Consider the following 19,073-nt stretch of genomic DNA (forward strand, 5'->3'; position numbering starts at 1 on the left):
ATACCTCAATATCATCAAAGCCATCTATGAAAAACCCACCGCAAATATCATTCTCAATGGAGAAAAACTGAAAGCTTTTCCGCTAAGGTCAGGAACACGGCAGGGATGTCCATTATCACCACTGCTATTCAACATCGTACTAGAGGTCCTAGCCTCAGCAATCAGACAACAAAAGGAAATTAAAGGCATCCAAATCGGCAAAGAAGAAGTCAAATTATCACTCTTCGCAGATGATATGATACTATATGTGGAAAACCCAAAAGACTCCACTCCAAAACTGCTAGAACTTATACAGGAATTCAGTAAAGTGTCAGGATATAAAATCAATGCACAGAAATCAGTTGCATTTCTCTACACCAACAGCAAGACAGAAGAAAGAGATATTAAGGAGTCAATCCCATTTACAATTGCATCCAAAACCATAAGATACCTAGGAATAAACCTAACCAAAGAGACACAGAATCTATACTCAGAAAACTATAAAGTACTCATGAAAGAAATTGAGGAAGACACAAAGAAATGAAAAATGTTCCATGCTCCTGGATTGGAAGAATAAATATTGTGAAAATGTCTATGCTACCTAAAGCAATCTACACATTTAATGCAATTCCTATCAAAGTACCATCCATCTTTTTCAAAGAAATGGAACAAATAATGCTAAAATTTATATGGAACCAGAAAAGACCTCGAATAGCCAAAGGGATATTGAAAAAGAAAGCCAACGTTGGTGGCATCACAATTCCGGACTTCAAGCTCTATTACAAAGCTGTCATCATCAAGACAGCATGGTACTGGCACAAAAACAGACACATAGATCAATGGAACAGAATAGAGAGCCCAGAAATAGACCCTCAAATCTATGGTCAACTAATCTTCGACAAAGCAGGAAAGAATGTCCAATGGAAAAAAGACAGCCTTTTCAATAAATGGTGCTGGTAAAATTGGACAGCCACATGCAGAAAAATGAAATTGGACCATTTCCTTACACCACACACAAAAATAGACTCAAAATGGATGAAGGATCTCAATGTACGAAAGGAATCCATCAAAATCCTTGAGGAGAACACGGGCAGCAACCTCTTCGACCTCTGCCGCAGCAACATCTTCCTAGGAACAACGCCAAAGGCAAGGGAAGCAAGGGAAAAAATGAACTACTGGGATTTCATCAAGATCAAAAGCTTTTGCACAGCAAAGGAAACAGTTAACAAAATCAAAAGACAACTGACAGAATGGGAGAAGATATTTGCAAACGACATATCAGATAAAGGACTAGTGTCCAGAATCTATAAAGAACTTAGCAAACTCAACACCCAAAGAACAAATAATCCAATCAAGAAATGGGCAGAAGACATGAACAGACATTTCTGCAAAGAAGACATCCAGATGGCGAACAGACACATGAAAAAGTGCTCCATATCACTCGGCATCAGGGAAATACAAATCAAAACCACAATGAGATATCACCTCACACCAGTCAGAATGGCTAAAATCAACAAATCAGGAAATGACAGATGCTGGCGAGGATGCGGAGAAAGGGGAACCCTCCTACACTGTTGGTGGGAATGCAAGCTGGTGCAGCCACTCTGGAAAACAGCATGGAGGTTCCTCAAAATGTTGAAAATAGAACTGCCCTATGACCCAGCAATTGCACTATTGGGTATTTACCCTAAAGATACAAATGTAGTGATCCAAAGGGACACATGCACCCGAATGTTTATAGGAGCAATGTCCACAATAGCCAAACTATGGAAAGAACCTAGATGTCCATCAACAGATGAATGGATCAAGAAGAGGTGGTATATATACACAATGGAATACTATGCAGCCATCAAAAGAAATGAAATCTTGCCATTTGCAACAACATGGATGGAACTAGAGCGTATCATGCTTAGCGAAATAAGTCAAGCAGAGAAAGACAACTATCATATGATCTCCCTGATATGAGGAAGTGGTGATGCAACATGGAGGCTTAAGTGGGTAGAAGAAGAATAAATGAAACAAGATGGGATTGGGAGGGAGACAAACCATAAGTGACTCTTAATCTCACAAAACAAACTGAGGGTTGCCGGGGGGAGGGGGTTTGGGAGAAGGGGGTGGGATTATGGACATTGGGGAGGGTATGTGATTTGGTGAGTGCTATGAAGTGTGTAAACCTGGTGATTCACAGACCTGTACCCCTGGGGATAAAAATATATGTTTATAAATAATAAAGAATTTAAAAAAAAAAAAAAAAAGAAATCCAGCAAAGACCAAGTTCATATACCAAGAGAACAGCAGAATTCCAGAGAAGGAGGAAGCAAAGCAGGGAATTCATGGTTTTCTCCCCACGATTCTTTAGTCTTGCAAACTTAGTACGTTTTTTTAATTTTATTTTTTTTTCTACTGCTAATTTTTTTAACTTTTACCCCCTCCTCTTTTAACGTTTTTAACTAGTTTCTCTTAACAATACCTTTCATAAGAAAAAAACATTTGGAACATTCATTATTAAAATCATATTTTATCCTTCATTGTATCTAACTTTATTTTTTTTATACATAGGGTTTTTTTCTTCTAAAAATAATATGGGTTACAACTTCTAATAGATCAAAATACACCCTAAATCTAGCACAGGGCTTTGTTATAGTCTCCAGCCTGAGCAGATTGTCTCCAATTTCTTTTTCTTTATTCTCCCAACCAATTTATCCTTATCAACTCCTTTTATAGAAACTTAAAAATATTTTTCATCTTCATAACCATATTCCATCCCTTCATTGTGTTTACCCTTATATATGCTTTTCATTCTTTAAAATTTGGGGAGGTGGTTTATTCTAAGAGACCAAAATACTCCCCAAATTAAGTGGGTGACCCTGTTCTATTCAACAGTCTAATATATATATTTTTTGTTTGTTTACTGTTTAATTTTTTTTCCTGATCTTCTTTTTACCCACTTTCTTCCCCCCATGGTTTGGGTTCTCTTATGATTTGGTTAAAGCACATTTTCCTGTGGTCTTTGCCACCCGTTTAGTATTTTATTCACTCCTTCATATATTCTTATCTGGATTAAAATGACAAGGTGGAAAAAATCACCACAAAAAAAAAAAACAAAAAACAAAAAAACACAAGAGGCAGTACTGAAGGCTAGGGACCTAATCAATACAGAGATTGGTAATATGTCAGATCTAGAGTTCAGAATGATGATTCCCAAGGTGCTAGCCAAGCTTGAAAAAGGCATGAACGTTATTAGAGAAACACTGTCTGGAGAAATAAAAGAACAAAAGCTAACCAAGTATGAACTCAAAAATGCTGTTAATGAAGTGCAATTTAAAAAATGGAGGCTCTCACTGCGAGGATAAATGAGGCAGAAGAGAGAATTAGTGATATAGAAGACCAAATGACAGAGAATAAAGAAGCTGAGCAAAAGAGAGACAAAAAACTACTGGACCATGAGGGGAGAAATCGAGAGATAAGTGATACCATAAGATGAAACAATGTCAGAATAATTGGGATTCCAGAAGAAGAATAAAAAGAAGGGGAGCAGAAGGTATTGGAGAGAATTATAGTAGAGATTTTCCCTAATATGGCAAAGGGAAAAAGCATCAAAATCCAGGAGGTTCGAGAGAACCCCCCTCCAAATCAGTAAGAATAGGTCCACACCCTGTCATATAATGGTAAAATTTACAAGTCTTAAAGACAAAGAGAAAATCCTTAAAGCATCACAGGACAAGAAGTCTGTAACATACAATTGTAAAAACATTAGATTAGCAGCAGACTAATCAACAGAGACCTGGCAGGCCAGAAAGAACTGGCATGATATATTCAGAGCACTAAATGACAAAAATATGAAGCCAAGAATCCTATATCCAGCTAAGCTATCATTGAAAATAGAAGGAGAGATAAAAACCTTTCAAGACAAACAAAAACAAAGAATTTGTAAACACCAAACCAGCTCTACAGAAAATATTGAAAGGGGTCCTCTAAGCAATGAGAGAGCCTAAAAGTAGTAGACCAGAAAGGAACAGAGACAATATATAGTAATAGTCACTGTAGAGGCAATACAATGGCATTAAATTCATATCTCTCAATAGTTACCTGGAATGTAAATGGACTAAATGCCCCAATCAGAAGACACAGGGTATCAGAATGGATTAAAAAAAAATCAATAGGTTGTTTATGAGAAACTCATTTTAGACCCAGAGTCACCACCAGATTTAAAGTGATGGGGTGGAAAACAACTTACCATGCTAATGGACATCAAAATAAAGCTGGGGTGGCAATCCTTAGATCAATTAGATTTTAAGCAAAAGACTACTTAAGAGACAAGGAAGGACACTATATCATACTCAAAGGGTCTGTCCAGGAAGAAGATCTAACAATTTTAAACTGTTTTTTTTTTAAAGATTTTATTTATTCATTTGACAGAGAGAAATCACATGTAGATGGAGATGCAGGCAGAGAGAGAGAGAGAGAGAGGGAAGCAGGCCCCCTGCTGAGCAGAGAGCCCAACGCGGGGCTCGATCCCAGGACCCTGAGATCATGACCTGAGCCGAAGGCAGCGGCTTAACCCACTGAGCCACCCAGGCGCCCAGATCTAACAATTTTAAATATCTATGCCCCTATCATGGGAGCAGCCAACTATATAAACCAATTAAGAACAAAATCAAAGAAACACATCGACCATAATACAAAAATAGTAGGGGACTTTAACACTCCCCTCACTGAAATGGACAGATCATCCAAGCAAAAGATCAACAAGGAAATAAAGGCCTTAATGACACACTGGACCAGATAAATATCACAGATCTATTCATAACATTCCATCCCAAAGCAACAGAATACACATTCTTCTCTAGTTCACATGGAACATTCTCCAGAATAGATGACATTCTGGGCCATACATCAGGTCTCAAGTGGTATCAAAAGATTGGGATCATTCCTGCATATTTTCAGACCACTGCTCTGAAGCTAGAACTGAACTCAATCACAACAGGAAATTTGGAAAGAACCCAAATACATGGAGACTAAAGAGCATCCTTCTAAAGAATGAATGGCTCAACCAGGAAATTAAAGGAGAATTGAAAAAAACTCATGGAAACAAATGATAATGAAAACACAATGGTTCAAAATCTGTGCGACACAGCAAATGCAGTCCTGAGAGGAAAATATATAGCGATACAAGCCTTCCTCAAGAAACAAGAAAGTTCTCCAATGAACAACTTAACCCTACACCTAAAGGAGCTGGAGAAAGAACATCAGAGAAAGCCTAAACCCATCAGGAGAAGAGAAATCACAAAGATCAGAGCAGAAATCAATGAAATAGAAACCAGAAAAACTATAGAACAAATCAATGAAACTAGGAGCTGGTTCTTCGAAAGAATTAATAAGATTGATAAAACCCTGGCCAGACTTATCAAAAAGAAAAGGGAAAGGACCCAAATAAAAGAAATCATGAATGAAAGAGGAGAGATCACAACCAACACCAAAGATATACAAACAATTATAAGAACATATTATGAGCAACTCAACGCCAGCAAATTTGACAATCTGGAAGAAATGGATGCATTCCTAGAGACATATAAACAACCACAACTGAACCAGGAAGAAATAGTAAACCTGAACAGACCCATAACCAGTAAGGAGATTGAAACAGTCATCAAAAATCTCCAAACAAACAAGAGCCCAGGGTCAGAGAGCTTTCCAGGGGAATTATACCAAACATTTAAAGAATAATTAATTCCTACTTCCTGAAACTGTTCCAAAAAAATAGAAATGGAAGGAAGAGTTCCAAACTCATTTTATGAGACCAGCATCACCTTGATTCCAAAACCAGACAAGGATTCCATCAAAAAAGAGAATTACAGACCAATACCCTTGATGAACAGAGATGTGAAAATTCTCACCAAAATACTAACCAATAGGATCCAACAGAACATTAAAAGGATTATTCACCACAACCAAGTGGGATTTATTCCAGGGCTGCAAGTTTGGTTCGATATCCGCAAATCAATCAATGTGATAAAAATACATTAATAAAAGAAATAACAAGAACCATATGATACTCTCAATAGATGCTGAAAAAGCATTTGACAAAGTACAGCATCCCTTCTTGATCAAAACTCTTCAAAGTGTAGGGATAGAGGGCACATACCTCAATATCATCAAAGCCATTTATGAAAAACCAAATGCAAATATCATTAATTCTCAATAGAGAAAAACTGAGAGCTTTTCTGCTAAGGTCAGGAACACGGCAGGGATATCCATTATCACCACTGATATTCAATATAGTACTAGAAGTCCTAGCCTCAGCCATCAGACAACAAAAAGAAGTTGAAGGCATCCAAATCAGCAAAGAAGTAGTCAAACTATCACTCTTTGCAGTTGATATGATACTATATGTGGAAAACCCAAAGACTCCACTCCACATTGGCTAGAACTTGTACAGGAATTCAGTAAAGTGTCAGGATATAAAATCAATGCACAGAAATCAGTTACATTTCTTTACACCAACAACAAGACAGAAGAAAGAGAAATTAAGGAGTCAATCCCATTTATAATTGTACCCCAAACCATAAGATACCTAGGAAGAAACCGAACCAAAGAGGCAAGGATCCATACTCAGAAAACTATAAAGAATTCATGAAAGAAATTGAGGAAGACACAAAGAAATGGAAAAATGTTTCATGCTCATGGAGTGAAAGAACAAATATTGTGAAAATGTCTATGCTACCTAAAACAATCTACACATTTAATGCAATCCCTATCAAAATCCCATCCTTTTTTTTTTCAAAGAAATGGAACAAATAATCCTAAAATTTATATGGTACCAGAAAAGACTTCGTATAGCCAGAGGAATATTGAAAAAGAAAGCCAAAGTTGGGGGCAACACCATTACAGACTTCAAGCTCTGTTACAAAGCTGTCATCATCAAGACAGTATGGTACTGGGGCACCTGGGTGGCTCAGTGGGTTAAAGCCTCTGCCTTCAGTTCAGGTCATGATCCCAGGGTCCTGGGATCGAGCCCCATGTTGGGCTCTCTGCTCCACAGGGAGCCTGCTTCCTCCTCTCTTTCTCTCTGCTTGCCTCTCTGCCTACTTCTGATTTCTCTGTCAAATAAAGAAAATCTTAAAAAAAAAAAAAAAGACAGTATGGTACTGGCACAAAAACAGACACATAGATCAATGGAACAAAATAGAGAGTCCAGAAATAGACCCTCAACTCTATAGTCAACTAATCTTTGACAAAGCAGGAAAGAATGTCCAATGGAAAAAAGACAGCCTCTTCAACAAATGGTGTTGGGAAAATTGGACAGCCACAGGCAGAAAAATGAAACTGGACCATTTCCTTACACCACACATGAAAATCGACTAAAAATGGATGAAGGACCTCAGTGTGAGAAAGGAATCCATCAAAATCCTTGAGGAGAACACAGGCAGCAACCTCTTCGACCTCAGCCACAGCAACTTCTTCCTAGGAACATCGCCGAAGGCAAGGGAAACAAGGGCAAAAATGAACTATCGGGATTTCATCAAGATCAAAAACTTTTGCACAGCAAAGGAAACAGTTAACAAAGCCAAAAGACAACTGACAGAATGGGAGAAGATATTTGCAAACGACATATCAGATATAGGGCTAGTATCCAAAATCTATAAAGAGCTTAGCAAACTCAACACCCAAAGAACAAATAATCTAATCAAGAAATGGGCAGAGGACATGAACAGACATTTCCACAAAGAAGACATCCCGATGGCCAACAGACACATGAAAAAGTGCTCCACATCACTCGGCATCAGGGAAATACAAATCAAAACCACAATGAAATAGCACCTCACTCCAGTCAGGATGGCTAAAATTAACAAGTCAGGAAATGACAGATGCTGGCGAGGATGCAGAGAAAGGGGAACCCTCCTACACTGTTAGTGGGAATGCATGCTGGTGCAACCATTCTGGAAAACAGCATGGAGGTTCCTCAAAAAGTTGAAAATAGAGCTACCCTACGACCCAGCAATGGCACTATCGGGTATTTACCCTAAAGATACAAACGTAGTGATCCGAAGGGCACGTGCACCCAAATGTTTATAGCGGCAATGTCCACAATAGCCAAACTATGGAAAGAACCTAGATGTCCATCAACAGATGAATGGATAAAGAAGATGTGGTATGTATATATATACAACGGAATACTATGCAGCCATCAAAAGAAATGAATTCTTGCAATTTGCAATGACATGGATGGAACTAGAGGGTATTATGCTTAGTGAAATCAATCAGTTGGAAAAAAGACAACTCTCATATGATCTCCCCGATATGAGGAAGTGGAGATGCAACGTGGGGGCTTTGGGGGGTAGGAAAGAATAAATGACACAAGATGGGATTGGGAGGGAGACAAACCATAAGAGACTCTTAATCTCACAAAACAAACTGAGAGTTGCTGGGGGTGGGGGGTAGGGAGAAGGTGGGGGGGTTGGGACATTGGGGAGGGTATGTGCTATGGTGAGTGCTGGGAAGTGTGTAAACCTGGGGATTCACAGACCTGTACCCCTGGGGCTAATAATGCATTATATGTTTATAAAAATATTTTTTTTAAAAAGCAAACCAATTAGTACAAATGAGATCATGAGAAGAGGTGAAGCCACCCCCACCCTTGATCCCGCTTCTGTGTTCATTTCCTCACCAAACATTCCCAGTTAATAAGGACTTTCTCCAGAAATATTTACTGCATATACAAAATATGTGTATACATCCAAAAGGGTTGTAATATACTTTCATAATTACTGATTGCTGCTTTTTCATTAAGTTAATTACAGATCCACTGTAGAGGGCACAAGTGATGCCCTCTTTCTGAAAATGGACCAATTTACAAGGTGTGATTTGAGGAAAGCCACAGAGGCGGAGGTAGGCTATGGTGGGCAGTGGATGTCCCAGACAACCAGCTTCCCTTCCATTGTCATGGAAAGTATTCATGTTAAATTCAAATGAAAGACTGACTGGCTAAATTTTCCCATGAGCTTGTTGAAGGTCTGCCTTTCAGAAGACAGATTACACATTACGTTGGTGATAAATATAAAACAAAGCATTTGTCAGTGTGGCATATTTTATAAATTACATTGATTTACAGTAGGAAAAAAGATAAAAATAAAAAAAAAAAAAAACAATCACTAGGAAATCTCTTCCCCATGAATTGCCATGGTGCAGGCCATGGCATTTGCTGAACCTCTGAAGGTTTGCTAGGAGCAAGTGAAGGGCTGTGCACGGGGTTCATTAAAATGTTTGCTTCAAGCAATGAAAAAGTGTTTAACCACTTGTTTATATCTGTTCAACTTCTCTTACCGAGGTTTCAGAGACTGATAAAAGAGACTAATGTCTGTCTTGTGCAAAAGCATGCTCCGGTTGTAAGAGATCACAAAATAATTATCCCAGTCTTATAACTATAAACTTTTTCCATGAACTATTTTCCCATCAGTAGAAATTAAGTACTGTACACAGACATGCCCCAGACACCTCATGAAATCTGTGCTACATAAAATAAGGCATGAGAGCCATCTTTCTTAGGCAATGTCTTGGAGACAAAGTGTAGAAAGAACCCAGAGAGGTGAGTGGAGCCCCACAATGAATGTACAGTGAATGAATCAATCAGAGAAATGCCTTCATTTGACATGTGATACAGCAAGTTTGCTGCCCCCTTCTCTAACAACACTTAGAAGATCCTCGGGCTCACCTTTTCTGCCCTGAACACAGGAGGGTCAAAAAACAATCACTGGTCAAGGGAGGCCATCAAGTTCTTCCTAAGAGCTGCTCTACTTTCATACAAGGCATTGTCATGGCTTGTGGATTCTGTATTTGCAAACTCACCTACTCGCTACAATTTATAACCCCAAAATCAACCCTTGTGGCCCCTTCATGATGGTTTGCAGACACGTGCAAATGCGGAGTGGCAAAAATCTGACTCTCCCTGTGCACACGTTCCTAGCTGAGTCCAGTGAAGACATGCACTGCCTTCTTATTCCAGCTTTCAAACTGTAAACAAGTGTCTTTCCAGGGTCTGCTTACTGCCACATGGGTCACGTTTTTGAGGTGTTTTTTCTTGGTGAGAGCAGTATTTAAACTAATGCAAACATGGTACTGAAAGGCAGTCTAATGACGTACCTTCCAGAGAATATACCTGAGTTAGATAAATGTCATTCAGGCATGCGTTTCAGAGCTGCTGGCTGTGAGTCAGTGCTAATGCATCAACATCATGTATTAAACACGGTGTCTTCAAAAGAAAACACACATAAGACAAGGTTATGTATCTATCTGTGGGAGAAACTGCTATGACCCGAGGCTGGCAGGAATCTAATCCTATACCTCTCCTAGGAGCAATGATTTTGTACTCGCTGAGGTCTGCAGAGACTTTGTGAAACATAACTGCCACATATAATGAGAATTGACTTTATTGTTTGGTAACTTTGACTTATGAAAAAGAGGTTTGGACAGAATCATCTTTGTATCCATCCATCTCAAATTTTTTTTTTTTTGCATGCCCTCTTAAAAATAAATTTCTATAAATTCTACCAAGAGTGAAGAAAGGAAGCAGAAGAAACACCATCAGGTGCTCACTGTGGGCAGCTTACATGGGTGTCAAATGCAGAAATTGTGGCAGGAGACGGGACCTGAGTCCACCTCAGATGCAACAATGGCTCCAGGTGAGCAGGCAGGCAAGATAACTTGCCTGATGCACCTGATGCACCACCTTTGTACTGGCTCTGAAACGTCTAAATATGTAAGATCATGTTTTATTATTCTGAGAACTGGATAGCCTAAAAATGAGCCACTCACATTCAACTCTTTATTATATCACTCCGAACTAACTTTTCATTCTTTGTCATATGCACACATATATTAGTACAGGCATCACGTTTGGGGGGGTATTTTCTCAGGGTAGTCAAATTTCTTTTACATAATATTTTATTTTGAACAATGGTTCCATTATTTTCAGCTGACAATTCAATACAGTAAAGGACCCAAGTAAAAATGTCCAATGATTTGCCCATGGTGTACTATGAAGACAAATAAAGAGTGACTAAGCTTACACATATTTACTCTCTACAACATCTGATATATAAAAATGCAGGAAGCATTACTCACTTTTTCTGTTAAACGTGGGGCACTGTGAGCAAGTATATCTCCCTCTTCATACTGAGGGGTACAGAAAAAATAATCACTATTACAAAAAGACCTGGTTTCTAAGAGAAAGAACTACTATAACCACAAAATCAAAAGGAATGCATCTAAACAGGGTCAGAGCTTTGCAACCTCCTCAGATAAGAGAACCTGCCTCAAGGAACATCTGAAAGCATTCGGAAAGAAAAGCAAATATTTTTTTTTTAATGCCACAAATGATTTTGACTTTAAATGATAGTAAATGAAAATCTGAATGCTACATTTCTAAGGCATTAAAGCTACAATAAGTACCAGAAGTTACAACTAGCACTGAAAATTGGTGACTGAATCAGTGTTTTTGATTTTGCTTTGCATTTTCCATTGAGGTAAAGTTCACATAACATAAAATTAACCATTAATCATTTTATTATTTTTTTTAAAGATTTTATGCTTGAAATATTTTTAAAATATAAATTCAATTAATTATAAAGATTTTATTTTGAGGGGTGCCTGGGTGGCTCAGTGGGTTAAGCCTCTGCCTTCGGCTCAGGTCATGATCCCAGGGTCCTGGGTTCGAGCCCCACATTGGGCTCCCTGCTCAGCAAGGAGCCTGCTTTCCCCTCCGCCTCTTGTTACTACTTGTGATCTCTGTCAAATACACAAATAAAATCTTAATAAATAAATAGATAAATAACAATTTTATTTTGACATAATCTCTACACCAAACAACTCCAAGATCAAGAGCCACGTGCCCCACTGACTGAGCCAGCCAGGCATTCCAACCATTAGTCATTTTAAAGTGTACAATTCGGGGACACTTAGTACACTAACAACGCTGGGCACCATCCCCTCTGTCTAGTTCAGGACATTTTCGTCACCTCAAAAGGAAGACCCCCCCTCCATTAAGTTATCATGCATGCCCCTCCCTTAGGCCCAACAACCACCATTCTGTACTTTGTCTCAATGGATTCTCCTCTTCCAGACATTTCACATCGATGGACTCATACAGCACATGGTTTGTTGTGTATGGCTTCTTTCCTTTACCATGATGTATACAAGATTCATCCATGTCGTAGTGGGTGTCAGTGCCTTGTTCCTTTGTATGGCCGAATCATAGTCCATTGTACAGAAGGACCACATTTTGTTTATGCATTCCTTAGCTGCGGGACATGTGGTTTGCTTCTATCTTTTGGCTACTGACAATTATACTGCTGTTATGAACGTTTGTATGTTTGTATTTGTTTTAAATTCCTTTGGATTTAGGAATTGCTGGGTCATGTGGTAATTTTATGTTTAAGTTTGATGTTTTTTTAATCTCATGATTCTGCCCTGTGTCAGTATACACATTGCTGATCTGTTTGCTAATTCCTTTCTAAAAGGGGGTAAAAACCAAGGTCTTGAAAAACCCTGTATTTTTTAAACATGTTAAATACATTCAAATAAATATTTGCCTCATTACTTTAAAAAATTAAATGAAATTTAAATTAACTGTGGAAAGAACCAAGATGCCCTTCAACGGACAAATGGATAAGGAAGATGTGGTCCATATACACTATGGAGTATTATGCCTCCATCAGAAAGGATGAATACCCAACTTTTGTAGCAACATGGATGGGACTGGAAGAGATTATGCTGAGTGAAATCAGTAAAGCAGAGAGAGTCAATTATCATATGGTTTCACTTATTTGTGGAGCATAACAAATAGCATGGAGGACATGGGGAGTTACAGAGGAGAAGGGAATTGGGAGAAATTGGAAGGGGAGGTGAACCGTGAGAGACTATGGACTCTAAAAAACAATCTGAGGGGTTTGAATTGGTGGGTGGGTGGGAGGTTGGGGTACCAAATGGTAGGTATTATAGAGGGCATGGATTGCATGGAGCACTGGGTATGGTGAAAAAATAATGAATACTGTTATGCCTAAAATAAATAAAAAATAAATTTAAAAAATTATCTGCTTCTGACTTAATACACTAGTTTCCAATGAGACTAAAGTAAATGCTATAATTAAATCAAAGCATTTTAACACATATTTATTGCTTCCTAAGTAGATACCGTATGGTTACATTACCAAAACATCTCTACTTGGGGAATGAACATATACTTGTCCCTACATTTAAGACAAATCAAAATATTTCTACTTACCCACAAATAATATATTACTTGTGTTCTACTGTTGCTCACCAATTCTTTATTATTTGTTGGATTAAAAGTAAAATAGTTCTGAAATATAAATTATGGAAATATATTACATTATTACAAATTTTCTATTTCTCTCTGGCTAAGCTAAATGTTAAAAATAAATAATATTTATATTATATTAAATAGATGAGTAGGAATATAAAACAGAAAAGACAACAGCATTTTGCAAGCAATAGGAATAGAATTGAAAACCTGAACATTAAAATTATTGGCCTCAAATGTGTCCCCTTTCTTATTTAGTCTTATTATAATTCATCATCTGTAAATTGGAACAAGCAAAAGTAGCACAATATTCACTGATAACCTTTACTCTGTGCCCTTTTGGACAAAAACCTGCTGCATACACATTTCTAAATTTGACAAGGCCACAAGGTAACTTGGAGTGAATGCAAATACTGGAAAGAGTCTCTGATTCCTGCCAACATGGTGAATAGCATGGACTCCTGGCTCCCTTCCATTAAATCAACCCTGTGGTAACTATGCAAGTGAGGAAACCACAAAGTGCAGAAGCTTAACAACAACCACACCACCACGGAGCTCCCTGGGGAGACTGAGGCACATGTCCTGTGGGGGTATGTGTATGGGAGGGGGTGGCTGCAGCCTGAGTTGAAGGGATGCAGGGGGCAGCCCTGGAAGACAACTTCTAGAAACACAACTTAAGTTCCATTCCTCCAACCTCCACACCATCACCTACTCCATGCCTGCTCCAGGTATGTGAAGGACCAGACCTAATGTTTGAGAAGTAATTTCAGGACAGCTCATCAGCCTTGGCAGGGGTGGGGGGAATGGGGTGGCCGGGGGTGGGGCAGAACTGTTGGAAGTAAATGCATGGACAAGTCCTCAAAAAGGCTGGAAATCAGCCTCAAATCACTGCAATTAGTGATGCAATTAATCAGTTAATCTCGTGAACTTTGCCAGATGCCAACAAGAAGCAAAAGTGAATCTTCCTTGGAGGAAAGTGTCATCCTGAGTATCAAATTATTCCTAGACTTCTTAAAGCATGACACTGGGCATCCAATGAAACACAACCAGGCATATGAAAGAGACATTTCCAAACAACTGACAATCGGGAGGGAAGCAATCATCAGCAAGAGACCCCAGGAGATGCAGGCATAACATCGACACAAATAGACTTGACAATAACTGTGGTCACGATGTGCCAGAGAGTAGAGGGCAAGATGGGCAATCTCAGCAGTAACTTTTAAAAAGTATCAAGCGGAAATTCTAGATCTGAAAAAAAAAATTGATTTAAAAAACTTCAAAAGATAATTTAACAGAAAATAAAATATAGCCAAAGAAATAATTAGTCAGTACAATGGGAAGATAAATTGTAGGATAAAATGTCCACAATGAAGGATAAAGCACAAAAGAACAGACAATATAGACAATAAGAGAGATAGAGCACAAGACAGGTCTAATTTCTGTATAATTGGAGTACCAAAAGAAGAGGAAAGAAAAAAAGGTGATAAAAGCGATGTTAAAAGAAGTAGTGGGAGAGAATTTTGCAAAACTAAAGAAAGATATTCCAAGTTCAAAGAACTCCAGAAGATACGTTTTTTAGATTTTCATTTTTATTTATTTATCCTTTTTGTGTGTGTGTGAGTAATCTCTTTGCCCAACATGGAGCTTGACTCACAAGTCAAGATCAAGAGTCACATACTCCACTGACTGAGCCAGCTAGGCACCAATTTTGGATTTTTAAAAAAATCAACAACATAGCCATATACATAGAGACACATCCTTAAAAGCTGCTAACAATTAGCAGAAAACCTTAAAAGCGGCCAGAATGGGGTAGGAGGGGAAAGACATACATAACTTTCAGAAGAGGGAACAATAAGATTGATAGTTGACTTCTTAACGGAAATGGCGTTAAGTCTGAAGACAATAGTATCTTCAGCATATGGAAATAACTACCACCCTACAGCCCTATAGTTAGGGCAAATAGCCTTCAGAAACAAAGATAATTACTAAGTGAAACGAAAGCATATATCCTACAAAGACTTGTGCATGAAAGTTCATGCACCTTTGTTTTCAACAGCCACAAACAGGAAACAGAGCAAATGTCTTTTAACAGGTGAATCAGCAAATTGTGACATATCCATTTGATGACTACTCAGCATTCACATTTTAAAGGACACATAAAGAGGAATAAAGAGAAATAAGCTATATAAACTATTTTTGCATTCATAGATGAATCTCAAAAATTAAATCAAATAAAAAAATTAAATTGATTAAAAGAAGTCAGCACCTGCCACAAAAAGAGTCCATTTCTGTAAAATTCCAGGGAATACAAATGGACAGACATTAATAAACAGGAGGGTAGATGCTGGAAGATGGGTGGAGGGAAGCTTAGGGTTATCCCCATCACAAAGGGAAGCCACTCAAAGACTTTAAGTAAGAGAGTGGTATGATCTGTCCAGCTCACTTAAGAACTATCGCTCTGGCTGCTGCAGTGTGGCAGGAAGGACTGGAACAAGAGTGAACACAGCTCAGCTGGAAGGATGTTGTAGTCATGCAAGGAGCTGTGGTGGCCGTGGAAATGGAGAGGGGAGGAAGGATTTCGGGTGTATCTTGGGAGTGCACAGGACTTAAAAGTCATGGGAATGGAGAAGAGAACATCCAGGAAGAAGGTGTCGCCATAAGAGGAGCTCCCACAACTCAACCCTGAGGACATCCAGCATTTGGAAGGTGTGCAGTCAAAGAGGATAAGGCCACAGAGTAGCTCAGGGAAGGTTGTGAACACAAGGAAGGTGTCTTCAGCACCTACTGGGAACGGTGCTCATGCCGATGTAATAGTGCTTGCTTCACTTGGAAATGCCAGTGACTGTGATAAGCACAGATTTGGTAGAGCTGTGAGTAGGTGGAAGACAGATCAGAAGAACCAAAATGTTCATCATCAGTAGGATAGATAAATGAGCTATATTATATTCAAAGTAGAAGAGACTAGATAGGCATGAAAATAGTGAATTATAGATCAGTAATCAAAATGGATGATTCTCAGAAACAAGGCAGAAAAAATGAAGCAATTATGATTCCTGATATGCCCCAAACAAAACAAGTAAAACAAAATAGGATAGTGCTGAGGGAGGGTCACCCGGCTGGCTCAGCCAGTAGAACCCACAGCTCCTGATCTCAAGGTCCTGAGTTCCAGCCCCATGCTGGCTGTGGAGCCTATTTTAAAAAACTGGTGACGGGGACCCGGGTGTCTCAGTTGGTTAAGCATCTGACACTTGATTTTGACTCAGGTCAGAATCTCAGACTCCTGAGTTCGAGCTCCACATCAGGCTCTGCACTCAGCCTGGAGTCTGCATGAGAGTCTCTCTCTCCCTCTCCTTCTGCCCCTCCCTGCTCACGTTCTCTCTCTCTCTCTCACTCAAAAATAAATAAATAAAGTACTGAGAGATACTTGCTAGACAAAAGTATACAGGAAAGCATGGGAATGTGTAACACAAAATCTGGGACACTAGTTAACTAGTTACCCCTAGTTACCTAGTTAACTAGTTACCCCTAGTTACCTAGGAGACGGGATTGTGGAAGGAGGACAAAGGGATTTCCAGGGTTTGGGTGATTTTCTTTCTTCATCGGGCAGTAAACACACAGGTACCTTTTGTTTCATGCCTTAAAATGGACACATTTTGGATGTATGCCTCCTTTAGCAATGAAAATATAAAGAGGTCAAATCTTTGGGGCACAAAAGAGTAAATGAGACATGATGAAGTCAGGAAGCAGGCACAGACAGCACCTCAGAGACATGTAACTGTGAAAGGTGCAGAGAGCCAGAGCCGGAGGGTGATGCACCGTCAGTGGTGTTCCCCAAAGACCGGGGAAACAAACACATGTATGTCGGCTCGGGGTATAGCCAGGGAGGGAGAGAGAGCGGATCATTGCAGGAGAGGGCCTTGGGCGCCCGAGAGGAGTGGCATCTCGGGCACTGGCCGCTGGTACACTCAGAGGGGCAGGAAACGGTGGTGAGGATGAAGCAGGTTGTAGGCTGAGAGTGAGAACAGGCCAGTGTCTGTATCTGATGGCCCCCATTCTCTCAACGCAAAATGAGAGAGGTCATCAGCCAAGAGGAAGAGGAAGGGATGGGGAGAGATGAAGAGAAGGTGTGAGACAGTTCGCTCTAGAAATGAAACAGCCAGCCTACTAGAAAGCTGGGCTGGGCTGAGAGCTCGCTCACCCTTTGTGACTCAAGCCAAATGGAAGGGCTCGGTCCAGCGGGGTGGGCAAGAATGTAGAGCAGGCAGAAGATGGCAGAATCCTTCCAGACTTGGGGCCTTGCAGCACTGTACACAGCACATTCCTCTGTGACCAAGATATTGGTTCATCTGTTCTGTCAAACCTGGCAGCCACTGGCCACAGGTGGCTGGGGAGTACTTGAAATGTAGTGATGCCAAGGAAATGAATCTGTAGTTTTGTTTCTTTGTTTTTGTTTTGTTTTAAAGATTTTATTTATTTAATTGACAGACAGAGATCACATAGTGGTCAGAGAGGCAGGCAGAGAGAGTGGGCAAGCAGGTTCCCTGCTTAGCAGAGACCCTGAGGTGGGGCCCGACCCCAGGACCCTGGAATCATGACCTGAGCCAAAGGCAGCAGTTTAACCCACTGAGCCACTCAGGCGCCCCTGAATCTCTAGTTTTATCTCACTCTAACCAACTTAAATCCAAGTAGCCACATGTATTCAGCAAAGTTTCATGACACAAAATCCTACACATAGCAGTTGTGTTTCTATAGACTAGCAATGAAAACCCACGAAGGGAATGAAGAACACCAATCCACTTATGATATCATAAAAAGACCTAGGAACAAACTTTCGGTGGAGGGTTTGTTTGCTGCAAAGGACACTGCTGAAGGAGACTCAAAAAGATGTAAGAGAATGGAAAGACAGCCTGTGCCTGTGGATTCTTTTGTTTTTTGTTTGTTTACTTGCTTTAAAGATTTTATTTATTTATTTGACAGACAGAGATCACAAGTAGGCTGAGAGGCAGGCAGGAGGTGGGGGGAAGCAGGCTCCCTACTGAGCAGAGAGCCTGATGCAGGGCTCAATCCCAGGACCCTAGGATCATGGCCTGAGCAGAAGCTCAGAGGCTTTAACCTACTGAGCCACACAGGCGTCACTGTGCTCATGGATTGTTAAGAGGACAACTGCCCAAAGCAATCCATAGATTCAATGCAAGCTCTACTAAGTCACAGAGCGGTTTCTTGCAGCAACAGAAAAACTCACTATGGCCAGTGGCTACTGTATCAGCTCAGCTTATAAAAGCTGAGAGGAAGGTGACCTAGAGGGAAGGTGAGGGGTCAGAAGGAGAGACGTGGACATGAAGAGACCTAGAGGGAAGGTGGGGGGGGTCAGAAGGAGAGACATGGACATGAAGCTACAGCATGACATGTGCCCAGGAGAGCCCAGTCACCCAGGCCCTCTGACTGGGTTCTGGGTCCTGCACCCAGGTGAGCACTTTGCACTGTCTGGCACATTGTAGGGGCTGAGCAGCCATGTGGTGAGCAAAGGGTGCAAGGATGAATGTGACAACGCAGAATGGAAGAGTTGACTCGGTGGGTGTCCTTGGCAAGTCGCTTCAAGCAAACTGAGACTAATAATTTCTGGGTCTCAGGAGCAGTTAAGAGCATGTCTAGAACAGGAAAGGCCGCTGGCCCATGACTTCAGACAAATTACCTAGTACTTAACAGTAGCAGTCCATTGTGTTATTAAAGAACCCGTCCCCAGCACCTTTGCATGCACTGCGTCAGAATCTTGCTG

General features: G+C 40.0%; 1 pseudogene; it reads right to left on the reverse strand.

The window, feature by feature from the left end:
- LOC131815643 (cilia- and flagella-associated protein 251-like) overlaps window positions 1-19,073 on the reverse strand; it is a 46,135-nt pseudogene that overhangs the window by 10,366 nt on the left and 16,696 nt on the right.

The sequence above is a fragment of the Mustela lutreola genome, chromosome 15 (assembly GCF_030435805.1).
Source record: "Mustela lutreola isolate mMusLut2 chromosome 15, mMusLut2.pri, whole genome shotgun sequence".
NCBI lineage: Eukaryota > Metazoa > Chordata > Mammalia > Carnivora > Mustelidae > Mustela > Mustela lutreola.